The sequence below is a fragment of the Diaphorina citri genome, unplaced genomic scaffold (assembly GCF_000475195.1).
Source record: "Diaphorina citri unplaced genomic scaffold, Diaci psyllid genome assembly version 1.1 scaffold3393, whole genome shotgun sequence".
NCBI lineage: Eukaryota > Metazoa > Arthropoda > Insecta > Hemiptera > Psyllidae > Diaphorina > Diaphorina citri.
Window position 1 is genome coordinate 6794 of NW_007380801.1, and position 12832 is coordinate 19625.

A 12832-nucleotide genomic window follows, 5' to 3' on the forward strand; every position below is an offset into this window, starting at 1 on the left:
TTGACTGTTGTCCCACTCAGGTACCCTCAAAAGAGCCACTGTAAAGAGGATAAAAAATAAGTTAAGAAGAAAAATTTTGCATTATCCACACGAGAAAAAAAAATCTTTAATGCAAACAAAACCTAAAGTGCAAACAACAAAAATAAAATTTAAGTACGTACACCGGCAGCCTTCTTCTTCTTCTTTCCCCAATCCTCATCAGAGTCACTGTCGCTGCCTCCCTTCTTTTTGCCTCGGCCCTTCTTGGCAGCAGCAGCTTTGGTTTTCTTCTTCTTGGGGGCAGCCTTCTTCTTGGCTGGGCTGTAGTCGTCATCCTTTTCATCTTCCTGCACAGGGGAAGACATGGGGAAATTAAAACTGTTTTTACTCACAGAGTAAGTACCTAAATGGCCTACAATAGTAGTTCAAGCAGTATCTAAAAAAAAAGTGAAATTTAAGGGGTGAACAAGTTCCAGGACCAACCACCAACATTGAAAGGGGAGATTCATAGATTTGAAGCTTAACCCATCCTTTAGGGCTGTTTGTCCTTACACTAAGTCTCTGAGTGGGCTTTTAGAGTATGGAGTAGCTACCCCTGGGCCTTGATGGAACCTAGACCCTCAGTATTTTACCAAAGTTTGAAATTTGAAAAATTGGTCTACTTTCACAAACTTTAATCGTAAATTGTGCGCGATTGTGCGTGCGATAGTCTCGGAAACCCCAGTGTGTGGCACATTGCATAACTTGAATATTTTCAAGGCAATCATACAATCGGAAATCAAAATTCACCTGCAGCACCTCTAAAGAGTCCACACACTCAGGTTTATTCTAGAGAAACTGGGGAGTTCATATTTTATCCCATTAAGAGGATACCAAGAGGTGTGCACCTCTAAAGAGTCTTCAAAATTCACCTGCAGCACCTCTAAAGAGTCCGCACACTCAGGTTTATTCTAGAGAAACTGGGGAGTTCATATTTTATCCCATTAAGAGGATACCAAGAGGTGTGCACCTCTAAAGAGTCTGCACACTCAGGTTTATTCTAGAGAAACTGGGAAGTCATGGTTTATCCCATTAAGAGGATACCAAGAGGTGTCATCTAGCCCAGAGAACTCACTCGGGGGTCTAATGAGGGATATTCAGGTACATAATTACTTAAAATTCTAGAATGATCAGAAAGTTTAGAAATTTGTTCGTCACATACGACCTCCTTTTTTTACCAGATGTTAGTCGGGTGTTCTAGACTTCTAGAGGCTGATAGCTCTCCGAAACAGCCCACAGCAAGTGACACCTAAAAAAACCCCCTCATTTTAAAAAAAACACCTGGAAATAGATTAAACTAGACAAAACGCCATGCAAATCTTTGCATTTTTATAAGCGCCTGGAAAACAACTATTTATGCAAAGTGCCATGTATTAGGATATCTGCTCTGGGTTGCAGGTAGCACGGTACGACAGTTAAGTCTCCCGTAATCTAGTGATGGGCCGAGTGAATGATTTTACTCGAGTGAACTCGAGTTTGACTTCACTCGAGTCCACTCGATTATTATTTTGTTCCACTCGAGTGGAAAAACTATTCATTGGGTTCTCTGACCCGAGTTCACTCGCGCACTCGCCACATGCAACATACAGTTTCTATTCGAGTACAAATCTATTCGTCAGAAAAACTACCTATTCGTTTGAACGAGTTGAATGATTCACTACCCCCTCTCCCCTCTTGCCTCTTACTAGATGAGGATGCAAGAAAGAGAAGTGAAGAGAGGGCGAGTTACAACTCGAGTTGGAAAATAATCGAGTAGAAAATAATCGAGTTGAAAAATCTCACTCGAGTCCCATCACTACCGTAATCCCGTAAAAAAAATCCCACCTGACAGTGCTAACCAATATAGCTTGTAAAGGAAGAATATTGTCCCGCAGAATGCAGAAGACTTCCACTATTGTTGTGGTCAATGTCTCAAACAGTTAATTAAGATTTACCGAGGCAAACAAAATTTGCAGAGATGTGAATCAAAATGTACCTGGGGCGAGTTTCCAGTTCGGGCGTTATTCAGGCCCACAGTTCTGCTTTTTAAGGCTAAACAATGGAAAAAGCTAGAAAGAAAAACACAATACTTTCATCATTCCATACGGAACAAAGAAAAAACTCAAACGTTTGAGATCTATTCAAAATTTGTTGCAGAAAAAAAAAAAATTCATTCACATCTTGGATTTTCCACGACACTAGAAGTGTGTCGTCCTCCTAATTAAATATTAAATAGAGTTAAAATTTATATAAATCGAATTATTTAATATAAAATTAAATATTAATCAAATGAAAAAAATAAATTACTTCTTACTAGGATGGGTTGGAAAAAACAAAAGGTAAAAAATAATATCAGAAAAATAGTGATGATTTTAATGCATAAATTGAACTCAAATATTTCAAGATTTTCGAGTGATTCATTTACTCTACAAAAGATAAGGGAGGGGGATTAGGAGTAAAGGCTAATATAAAGATAGAGTATGACTAAATATATGGTAAAAATAAATGGGAGATAAATGTTGGTTGATTTCTAATTTCATTCATATGGGAAATAAATATTGGCTGATTTCTAATTTCATTCATATAGGAAATAAATATTGGATGATTTTTAAATTCATTCATATGTAAATAAATAGATAAATGAATTTACTAACAACCCCATGGGCCAAATATTATCTCAATTCGTTTCTGACTCTTTTCTTACCCCTCTACTGTTCAAGATTTGACCGACAAATAAATGTGCATTCCACAAAACAATTTGCAATTTCCAATCAAAAAGGACCGTTTTCGGCACCGAAATTCTACACGAAAATTACGTTCGAGGAAAAATTCCATTTAAAGCTTTCATAAATCCCATGTAGGAAAAGTTTGGAATCCAGCCTTGCAGATTCCAGTCTATACACTTCAATGTTACTATTACTCTGAAAATAATATCTTGAATGTTTCCCATATTTCCACAACAAATGTATAGGTTTATTTCTTCTTCAAAAATTGTCACTACACGCGAAATTTTACTCCCCAAAAGAAAAAAGGCGTTATTTTCATGTACATCAATAACCCATCATGGAATTCATCAACTAATGAAATTTTGAATCCTATATAAATATGGTCCTTCAGGCCGGATAGTCAACCAAGAAAATGGAAAACCCAAATTGATTGAACAAATAAATTGCCCACATAAAAAAATCAATTCATTGGTAGGTTCCTACCCGTTAGAATTTGAACTAAAGGACCTCTCTTATTTATACGACTTGATGTACATAAAAAAAAAAAAAAAAAAACCCCCAAAAACAAAGACTCCGAAACAGCCCACAGCAAATGACACCTAAAAAAAAACCCCTCATTTTATGAACACCTGGAAATAGATTAAACTAGGCAAAACGCCATGCAAATCTTTGCATTTTTATAAGCGCCTGGAAAACAACTATTTATGCAAAGTGCCATGTATTAGGTTATCTGCTCCGGGTTGCAGGTCAGTACTGACGACAGTTAGTCTCCCGTAATCCCGTAAAAGAAAGTAAAAATCACACCCACAGTGCACAGTGCTAACCAATATAGCTTGTAAAGGAAGAATATTGTGTCCCGCAGAACGCAGAAGACTTCCACAATTGTTGTGGTCAATTTCTCAAACAATTAATTAAGATTTACCGAGGCAAACAAAATTTGCAGAGATGTGAATCAAAATGTGCCTGGGGCGAGTTTCCAGTTCGGGCGTTATTCAGGACCACAGTTCTGCTTTTTAAGGCTAAACAATGGAAAAAGCTAGAAAGAAAAACCCAATACTTTCATCATTCCATACGGAACAAAGAAAAAACTCAAACGTTTGAGATCTATTCAAAATTTGTTGCAGAAAAAAAAAAAAATTCATTCACATCTTGGATTTTCCACGACACTAGAAGTGTGTCGTCCTCCTAATTAAATATTAAATAGAGTTAAAATTTATATAAATCGAATTATTTAATATAAAATTAAATATTAATCAAATGAAAAAAATAAATTACTTCTTACTAGGATGGGTTGGAAAAAACAAAAGGTAAAAAATAATATCAGAAAAATAGTGATGATTTCAATGCATAAATTGAACTCAAATATTTCAAGATTTTCGAGTGATTCATTTACTCTACAAAAGATAGGGGAGGCGGATTAGGAGTAAAGGCTAATATAAAGATAGAGTATGACTAAATATATGGTAAAAATAAGTGGGAGATAAATGTTGGTAGATTTCCAATTTCATTCATATGGGAAATAAAAATTGGCTGATTTCTAATTTCATTCATCCATGGGCCAAAAATTATCTCAATTCGTTTCTGACTCTTTTCTTACCCCTCTACTGTTCAAGAAATTTTGACCGACAAATAAATGTGCATTCCACAAAACAATTTGCACTTTCCAATCAAAAAGGACCGTTTTCGGCACCGAAATTTTACACGAAAATTACGTCCGAGGAAAAATTCCATTTAAAGCTTTCATAAATCCCATGTTTAAGTCCTTTAGTCGATAGGAAAAGTTCGGAATCCAGCCTTGCAGATTCCAGTCTTTATGTACACTTCAATGTTACTATCACTCTGAAAATAATATCTTGAATGTTTCTCATATTTCCACAACAAATGTATAGGTTTGTTTCTTCTTCAAAAATTGTCACTAAACGCGAAATTTTTCTCCCCCCAAAAAAAAAGGCGTTATTTTCATGTACATCAATAACTTATCATGGACCAATGGAATTTTCAATCCTATATAACTATGGTCCTTCAGGCCGGAGAGTCAACCAAGAAAATGGAAAACGCAAATTGATTGAACAAATAAATTGCCCATATAAAAAAATCAATTCATTGGTAGGTTCCTACCCGTTAGAATTTGGACTAAAGGACCTCTCTTATACGGCTTGATGTACATAAAAACTCCACAGACACAGGCTCGGCTTTGAGACCAACACAAAATTTCCAACGGTTGTCTACCAACTAATAGCTAATTCCTCATTTTCTCTTGTCAATATTAAATATCTGTCTAATATATCGCTAATTTTCATTTCGTCAATTTTAAATATTTTGTCAATCCTGATTGTCAAAACACAAAAACAGTAGACACGACGGAAAACCTTTTGGAAATTTTCCAGTTGACTCAGCCAGAATAAACTAATAGCTAATTCCTCATTTTCTCTTGTCAATATTAAATATCTGTCTAATATATCGCTAATTTTCATTTGGTCAATATTAAACATTTTGTCAATCCTGATTGTCAAAACACAAAAACAGTAGACACGACGGAAAACCTTTTGGAAATTTTCCAGTTGACTCAGCCAGAATAACGCTGGAAAGATACAGAATACTCTCTGGGATGCCTTCGTCTCAAGAGAGAGAACAGGACAACTAGAGGAGGAAGGAAGAAAAGGAACCAAGGGAAAAGGAAGGAGGGGGGGTGGTATACACTAAAAAAAGAAAACTTAGAATATATACACATTAAAAACATTAATTATACGTTGACTTAAAAAGAAAAAGGGGGGTCGAGTGACTGAATATCAGTTTGAAGTGAACAGGACAACTAGAGAAGGAGGAAAGAAAAGGAACCAAGGAAAAAGGAAGGAGGGGGTGGTATACACTAAAAAAAGAAAAAGGAGGAAAGAAAAGGAACCAAGGAAAAAGGAAGGAGGGGGTGGTATACACTAAAAAAAGAAACCTTAGAATATATACACATTAAAAACATTAATTATACGTTGACTTAAAAAGAAAAAGGGGGGGTCGAGTGACTGAATATCAGTTTGAAGTCACACACGCACTTTGCACACATGACCCTCTTGAGAGTTCCATTAGGCCCTCTGGGGAGGGGTCCCATTTGGAGTCGCAAAAGATGTCATGCAAATGTCAAGAAAGAGAAATGGTGGTAAGAAAGTGAGAGAGAGGTGGTGGTTGCGACCCTCTTGAGAGTTCCATTAGGCCCTCTGGGCAGGGGTCCCATTTGGAGTCGCAAAAGATGTCATGCAAATGTCAAGAAAGAGAAATGGTGGTAAGAGAGTGAGAGAGAGGTGGTGGTTGAGTGGTTCTCTCGCTCGGGCGTCTAGTCCAGGAAGTGGGTCTTGAGGAATTTCATCATGCCGAAGGTTCGGAATTTCTTCACGCCTAGAAAATAAGGACGAAATAGGGAAAATTGAACAACTTTCCAAAGAAAACAATTTAAAAAGTAGCTAAAATCCGATTGATCCGACCTTCAGTCTTGTAATTTTATTTCGTTGTAATGTAATTTTATTTTGTTCTTTACAATGACATAAACTAACATTACAATTTAATAAGAATATATTATGACATTGTGAATTGTATTTTAATGGATATACCCCAACGTTATGGACTGAAATGAACAACTTTCCAAAGAAAACAACTTAAAAAGTAGCTAAAATTCGATTGATCCGACCTTCAGTCTTGTAATTTTATTTTGTTGTAATGTAATTTTATTGTAATTTTATTTTGTTCTTTACCATGACATAAACTAACATTACAATTTAATAAGAATATATTATGACATTGTGAATTGTATTTTAATGGATATACCCCAACGTTATGGACTTTTTATAGTAAAATGATATTTTTAAGTAGGTAATGATAAAATTCAGATGAAAATATATTTATCCAAAATATTAGGTATGCTGACACAAATGAGGTCTTATCGTCCCGAAATCGAAGAGAAAAGGACAGGATAGGAGAAAGCCAGCTGTTCCGAGAACGAACCTCATCCGTTTAGGATAAAGTTCGTCTCGGGCAGGAATCGAACCAGCGACCCAGCTCTTACAAGGCAGGCGTGCTACCGTTCAAGCTAATTAACCTGGCAAACTGCAATCTTTACACTCCCAAAACAGCATACTCGTAGGGCTCAATCAAAGACACCTGCATAGTGCATAAATACGTACAAATTACATTCCGAGATAAATAAGTCATTCGAATGTATTCATTCAAAGATAAGAGCATAGATACCCACGAATACATCCGATATTTAATCAAATACATTTCACTAAAGAAGCATATTAAGGAATGTCTACACAACAATCAACTGAGATCAACATTGGCTGAACCCATACAAAGTACCAAGGCCAGGTCAAAGGATTTTGGAGAAATGAAAAATTTAAGTGTACATGTTGCAGGTTACATCGACCATAGCATAGACACTACTTTAGCCACACCGCTATGAAACCAGACATTAGGACAAACAAACAAAATGTAGGACAAGCAAGGGTACATACGCTGTAATCACAAACACAGGATTTGCTGTAATCACAAACACAGGGAGGAGGGTAGATGCGGCGTTCTCGCATGCGTTTCAAACCATCCAATTCGAACATTGGAGATTTAGATGAATTCTTGCATTCATAGTCAGACAATCAAACTACCAAGTTGGAATTAATTTCAAGGTGTAGAAGAAGCTATGATTGTTATAGGGTCCGTGGGAAGAATGTCTACCAGACCTCATTTCTTTAATAGGTAATACCTACATCAGGGGTGGCCAAACCGGGAACCGCGAGCCCATTTTGAGGGAACCGCCAGCTTATTTTGAGGGAACAAAAAAAAAAAAACGGTAGGATAAGCTGTAATCACAAACACAGGGAGGAGGGTAGATGCGGCGTTCTCGCATGCGTTTCAAACCATCCAATTCGAACATTGGAGATTTAGATCCATCAGCAAAATCATGGTCTCAAGGACACGAGACTGAACTTCGTCAGGTATCTAGGGAGGAGGAGAGAAACATGGGGGGGGAATGGGAGGGAAAGGTAGGAACAAGATATTAGAAGAAACATGAAAGGGAGGGGGAGGAGAGAGAGGGGGAGGGAAGGAGAAAGGTGATAGGAAAAGAAATCAAGGGAAGGAGAGAAAAATGAGGGAAGAAACGAAGAGAGATGGAGATGTAGAAAAGGGAAAGAAAGAGACAGGGATACACAGTAAGACACAAAGGGGTTTGCAAGATTAGCTTCTTTTTTTCTGTGATTGAAAGGTAAGAAACAAGCAGATTAAGGGATTAAGTGGGTGTAAAAAAAAGTAAAAATAGTTAGTGTACATTATAAAACCAAAGAAAGTGCTTTCATCCACCAGCATAAGAGATAGGTATTAAAGTACAAAGAAAATTAAGAAAGCACTACCTAGGCACAAGCATAAGCACCTATTTTAACTCTAAGTAGTTCAAGCAGTATCTAAAAAAAAAGTGAAAGTTAAGGGGTGAACAAGTTCCAGGACCAACCACCAACATTGAAAGGGGAGATTCATAGATTTGAAGCTTAACCCATCCTTTAGGGCTGTTTGTCCTTACACTAAGTCTCTGAGTGGGCTTTTAGAGTATGGAGTAGCTACCCCTGGGCCTTGATGGAACCTAGACCCTCACTGGTATATTTCAACCTGTTTCTTCAAAATTCACCTGCAGCACCTCTAAAGAGTCCACACACTCAGGTTTATTCTAGAGAAACTGGGGAGTTCATATTTTATCCCATTAAGAGGATACCAAGAGGTGTGCACCTCTAAAGAGTCTGCACACTCAGGTTTATTCTAGAGAAACTGGGAGGTCATGGTTTATGCCATTAAGAGGATACCAAGAGGTGTCATCTAGCCCAGAGAACTCACTCGGGGGTCTAATGAGGGATATTCAGGTACATAATTACTTAAGTCATTGTAGTTTGTGCCCTACTTCCTGAGACAGACTTGACTGTAGTCTCACTCGGGTACCCTCAAAAGAGCCACTGTAAAGAGGGTAAAAAATAAAGTGAAGAAGAAAATTTTTGCATTATCCACACGAGAAAAAAAAATCTTTAATGCAAACAAAACCTAAAGTGCAAACAACAAAAATAAAATTTAAGTACGTACATGGGGGTCTAATGAGGGATATTCAGGTACATAATTACTTGAGTCATTGTAGTTTGTGCCCTACTTCCTGAGACAGACTTGACTGTAGTCCCACTCAGGTACCCTCAAAAGAGCCACTGTAAAGAGGATAAAAAATAAAGTGAATAAGAAAAATTTTGCATTATCCACAGATCCACACGAGAAAAAAAAATCTTTAATGCAAACAAAACCTAAAGTGCAAGCAACAAAAATAAAACTTAAGTACGTACACCGGCAGCCTTCTTCTTCTTCTTTCCCCAATCCTCATCAGAGTCACTGTCGCTGCCTCCCTTCTTTTTGCCTCGGAATAGTTAGTGTGCATAAAACCAAAGCAAGTGCTTTCATCCACCAGCATAAGAGATAGGTATTAAAGTACAAAGAAAATTAAGAAAGCAGATTATTAAATTTTTAAAAGCACTTAGTCCTATCCATGCAGGCATTATTCATGAAAAAGTACATGCTATAAGAGAAAAGACTTACCGGCTACTCAGATTGATGTCTAGCTTTTCTTCAACTTGTTGGCGGACTTTCTTGGCAGTTGTGGTGGTAAGATCAGCGCCTTCCAAGATGGCTGTGAATAGAACCAGAACAAAAAATTCACACTGGAGCTGACTGGAGCCAAAAATGTACTAAGTACTTTAAGGAGGAAAGACTTTTATCTATGAAATGCAATCCAACTTACTTTAATACTAATATGATTTAAATCTGCAACCCAAGATGTAAAAATAGTTTTACGTTTTACTTCTGACAAAATTGAACTTGACCAAATTTCCTTAATCTCACCTTCTCCCTCTTTTTCCTACTTCTTTCCCATCTTCCTCTCAGAACAAAAAATTCACACTGGAGCTGACTGGAGCCAAAAATGTACTAAGTACTTTAAGGAGGAAATACTTTTATCTATGAAATGCAATCCAATATACTTTAATACTAATATGATTTAAGTAAATCTGCAAAAAAGATGTAAAAATAGTTTTACTTCTGACAAAATTGAACTTGACCAAATTTCCTTAATCTCACCTTCTCCATCTTTTTCCTACTTCTTTCCCCTCTTCCTCTTTTTTCAACAATTCTTGGTTAAAAAAAAAAAAAATTGATTTAATTTTGCTTTAGTATCTTTTTCCCTACCTCTTTCCTTTCCTCTCTTCCTGAATTCCTCTTTAATGCTTACTCTTTTCATCTTTTTACCCCACCCCCTTTGCTTACTCCCTTTTACTCAACCTTCTACCCACCCTTTAACTATCTTCCCTCTTAATTTATGCTTACTCAAAAAAAGAAGAAAAAAAACCTGACCTGAGTGCTTAGAGATACCTACAAATCACATGCACCAAATTGATTATAGACTTTTATTCCAATGATAAATTTCATCGTTCATTCATTCAACCCTATCTTCTCCTGTGCCCTATAACACCAAAGTATGAAAAAGTATTTACAATTCCATATTTCGATCTAATTCATACCCTTTAACTATCTTCCCTATTAATTTATGCTTACTCGAAAAAAAAAGAAGAAAAAAACCTGACCTGAGTGCTTAGAGATACCTACAAATCACATGCACCAAATTAATTATAGACTTTTATTCCAATGATAAATTTCATCATTCATTCATTCAACCCTATCTTCTCCTGTGCCCTATAACACCAAAGTATGAAAAAGTATTTACAATTCCATATTTCGATCTAATTCATCCAAATTCAAAATTCTGCTTTTCCATTGGCTATTACACTTGTAAGATACTTTTCCATACTTTGGTGATATGAGGCACCGACCAAGACTGGTTGACTGGTTCAACCAGAGAATCTTATTGCTGTGAGGAAGGTCAAGAGCATTGTGTCTCACGAGATGACTGAAGGCCATAAGAAGGTGGTAAATTCTGATTTTGAAAACCAAGACTGGTTGACTGGTTCAACCAGTGAATCTTATTGCTGTGAGGAAGGTCAAGAGCATTGTGTCTCACGAGATGACTGAAGGCCATAAGAAGGTGGTAAATTCTGATTTTGAACCAAATTGATTGAACAAATAAATTGCCCATATAAAAAAATCAATTCATTGGTAGGTTCCTACCCGTTAGAATTTGAACTAAAGGACCTCTCTTATTTATACAGCTTGATGTACATGAAAAAACCTCCACAAACACAGGCTCGGCTTTGAGACCAACAAAAATTTCCAACGGTTGTCTACCAACTAATAGCTAATTTCTCATTTTCTCTTGTCAATATTAAATATCTGTCTAATATATCGCTAATTTTCATTTCGTCAATTTTAAATATTTTGTCAATCCTGATTATTCTATTTTTCAGATTCTTTTTTTTTTCTAAACTAGGTAGCTTAAAAAAAAATTAACACATTTAAATGAGTTTGAACTCACATAGCAAATGCAATTGAGAAGGGGGAAAAAAATGCGGTCCCCTACCAAGAAAATTTGTTTTTTATAGTCCTTGGTTTTATTCTATTTTAGTATGTAGTTTAGTAAAACAGTAAAGTTCACAATAGTAGGTAGGTAGTTGGGGAAAAATTAGTTTTAAAGTAACAAAAAAGCCTTCTTCCAGGAAATAAGGCTAATGGTTTTCCCTATGACAACTATCACAGGCAGGAGCCAAAAAAAAAATCAAAAAATGCCATGAAATTAGAAAAAACTAAGGGGAATATAATCATAATCATCTTTCATAAGTTGAACATCCAATAAAAATAGATGGACAGAAGGAAATATCTTTTTCCTTTCATACTTCCTACTCACGAAAAAAACATCATAAATAAACCTAACGCCCGGCATTACTGGGGACGAAATGTTTTTAGGATGGCTATCATAACGCCTTCAGAATGTGTGAAAACTGTGATTTCAGTAGGAAAACGTGTTCAAATTTGGAAATAATTGGGACAAAAGTTGTCCACTTCCGCCTGATGAACAAATTGACACGAGAAATTAAGTTTCCATTCGGAAGAAAATCAAACGAAAACTTAGAAAAAAGCCTACCCTTCTACGATTCAACAATGGCGCATGTTTTTGGAAAAGGTAGTAGAATAGAGCCCCTTAGTGAAACCACAAATCGGCTATTTTCTCGAAAAGTATGCATTTTTCAGCTTAGGGCTGTGGAAAATTATTGTAGAGAATTGCATGCGGAATCTAAAAATGCCCAAAACATGCAAGGTTAGCGGGCGAAATTCCGAGATATTTGAAAATTTAGTTTTCGGTATTCAGCATTTTATAACATAGCGTCCCTTAGCCATTGTTGTATGTACACAAGTCAATACGGAAGAAGCCCACCAAACTTCTTCGGGAGGCGCTACAAAACAGAGGAAAATACGGTTGGAAAGAAGAAAAAAAGAGGAAAAAGAAATGTTAGAAACAAATTTTGTGAAAAAGCAGAGGAATAATCAAATTACACTTACCGGCGATTTCTTTCTTAAGATCGGCTTTAGAGATGTCTGCCATTTTTTACGGAAGAGATGTACAGAGATAGCGACAAAACGGTTCGAGATATTGTAAAAGTTGGGGTAAAAGAACACTCAAATAAGCATCATTCAATAGGATAAGGAAAGTCGTGTGATGTTCACACCAGATTTTTTTTAGTCCAAAATAGGACGTATTATTTCACTAATTAAGTTTTAATCATTTAATTTTTAATTGATTCACCGTTGGATTTTTCACTTTTCTTATACTTCCACAACATTCAAAAACCCCCTATAAAACTTTTTTTTAGTGGACTTCTCTGAAGTTCTCTGTACTCTGTAGACCTCACCTCACAATCATGCCAAAAAGGACCCCAGTCGATGTAAAAAAAAAAAAAAAAAAAAAAAAAAAAATTTTAATAATAGATCAGTTGCGCTTATTTGGGTGATGTTTCAAAGTCATAGAGCAGGGAAAATGAGGACCAACGGAATTTTTCTTTTTCTTTTACGACTTCTAGATAAGATAAATCGATTTAAAAAATACCGGTAAATCGTGAACTTTGACGTCACAGCATACGCTCCCGTAGGCGATGACGTCA

The 12832-nt window shown here is 36.3% G+C and overlaps 3 long non-coding RNA genes across 3 annotated transcripts; 1 reads left to right on the forward strand and 2 right to left on the reverse strand.

The window, feature by feature from the left end:
• Nucleotides 1-1039: 1039 nt before the first annotated feature.
• LOC113471954 lies at nucleotides 1040-8997 on the forward strand. Its single transcript, XR_003394455.1, has 2 exons — nucleotides 1040-1119; nucleotides 8855-8997. It is a non-coding gene; the product is annotated as an uncharacterized LOC113471954 (long non-coding RNA).
• Nucleotides 4009-5521, reverse strand: LOC108253804. Its single transcript, XR_001809821.2, has 2 exons — nucleotides 5304-5521; nucleotides 4009-5129 (listed from the first exon to the last, which is right to left on the reverse strand). It is a non-coding gene; the product is annotated as an uncharacterized LOC108253804 (long non-coding RNA).
• A 328-nt stretch (nucleotides 8998-9325) lies between the features above and the next one.
• Nucleotides 9326-12315, reverse strand: LOC103520267. The gene is made up of 2 exons (XR_541937.2): nucleotides 12234-12315; nucleotides 9326-9417 (listed from the first exon to the last, which is right to left on the reverse strand). It is a non-coding gene; the product is annotated as an uncharacterized LOC103520267 (long non-coding RNA).
• Between the last annotated feature and the right edge of the window lie 517 nt (nucleotides 12316-12832).